Genomic DNA, 1,612 nt, shown 5'->3' on the forward strand with positions numbered 1-1,612 from the left:
ACTGTATTAGTAATTAGATCAGTGAAGAGTTAAGTCAGTTTGCAAACTCCTTAGCAATGTGCATCCATGGTCCAAAACGTGGGACTCGAACACAAAACTTTCGGTCTCACACACGAACATTTGAACTCTAGACCACTGAATCGGCATCCAACGGTGTTAATATTTAACTTTAATATGTTGCGCAAACAACTTCCGTTGTTTTCAATGGATAACTGTCTCACATCTGACACAGATTAAACTTCTTTAGTTACGGCTTCTCGCTAAAACTCCAGGAGTCTCATATTAGGTCTAAACGGCCGTCCAATGGTTTCAGCTTCTTAATGGTGATCTAGCTTAGATAGACTCGTGATTTCAACTATGAAAATACTACAATTTCCACAAATCTCTTATATTGTCAATTTTTCTTTTACTATTTCTTAAAATTAGTCAACTGATATGTTTCACTGTTATATTTTATCATTCATTTAGAGTATGACCAATAAAGTAAATATTTCACATAAATAGATAGACATACATACACACATTGTGACAATATATAACCTATAGTATTCTCTTCAACGAACAATAATCATTTTATTCTTTTTTAGTTTCAGATTTATTATAATTTATTTTACAATTCACCTTAATTAAAAATTCTTTACAACTAGTACACATTATACAAATGAATTAGTATAATATATGTTGACCTATTAACTTGAGACTAAAAGTTGTTTTATTCCTCCTTCTAATTGTATCCTTGTTCAATTAACTTATACATTATTAATTATAATAATAAAATATAAAAGGTGTTAAATACACACTATTTTATAAAATAATTTATAATTTATTTCACACACAAATGACAAATAGTAAACTATTTCTTATAATCTATTCAATATTTTATTGAATTCAATTTAGTTTAATCAAACAAATTATTTTGTTTATTTAAAATAATAAAATTTACCGATGGATTAAATATTCTAGTATATTTATTTATTAATTATTTAGTAAATTATTTGAATGATGAAATGTTTAGTTATTTATCAAAATGTATGTGACTTGTAAAATTCAGTCATCATTGATTTAATGTATAAAATTGTATTAAAAGTAATTAAAGGTCAATTAAACTATTTATGACACTGAATTTATAATTGAATTAAATATAAAATTCATTGAATCTTTCATGTCTACAATTGTCAATGTAAATTACTAAAATATATCCATTCTGACAATTTTCTTATTATCAGAAAGGGTTTATGTGGATATTATAGTAATTTAGTAGTTGAGTTCATGAGTCAATTGAAGTTAGACCACCATGGAAAACCTAGAAGCACTGGACAGCTGTTTCGTCCTAGTGTGGGACCCCTTAATTTTGTGAATTGATTGAAGTTAAACATTAACACCATTGGATGCTAGCTTAGTGGTCTAGAGGTTGAGTGTTCATGCGCGAAACCGATAGGTCCTGGGTTCGAACCTCACAGGGCGGGATCATGGGTGGGCACTGCTGAGTCATCCCACACTAGGACGAAACGGCTGTTCAGTGCTTCCAGGTTTTCCATAGTGGTCTAGTTTCAATTGACTCATAAACTCAACTATTAAATTTTCTTGTTCTTTTTTATACATAGTTCATCAA

This window comes from Schistosoma mansoni, chromosome 2 (assembly GCF_000237925.1).
Source record: "Schistosoma mansoni strain Puerto Rico chromosome 2, complete genome".
Taxonomy (NCBI): Eukaryota; Metazoa; Platyhelminthes; class Trematoda; order Strigeidida; family Schistosomatidae; genus Schistosoma; species Schistosoma mansoni.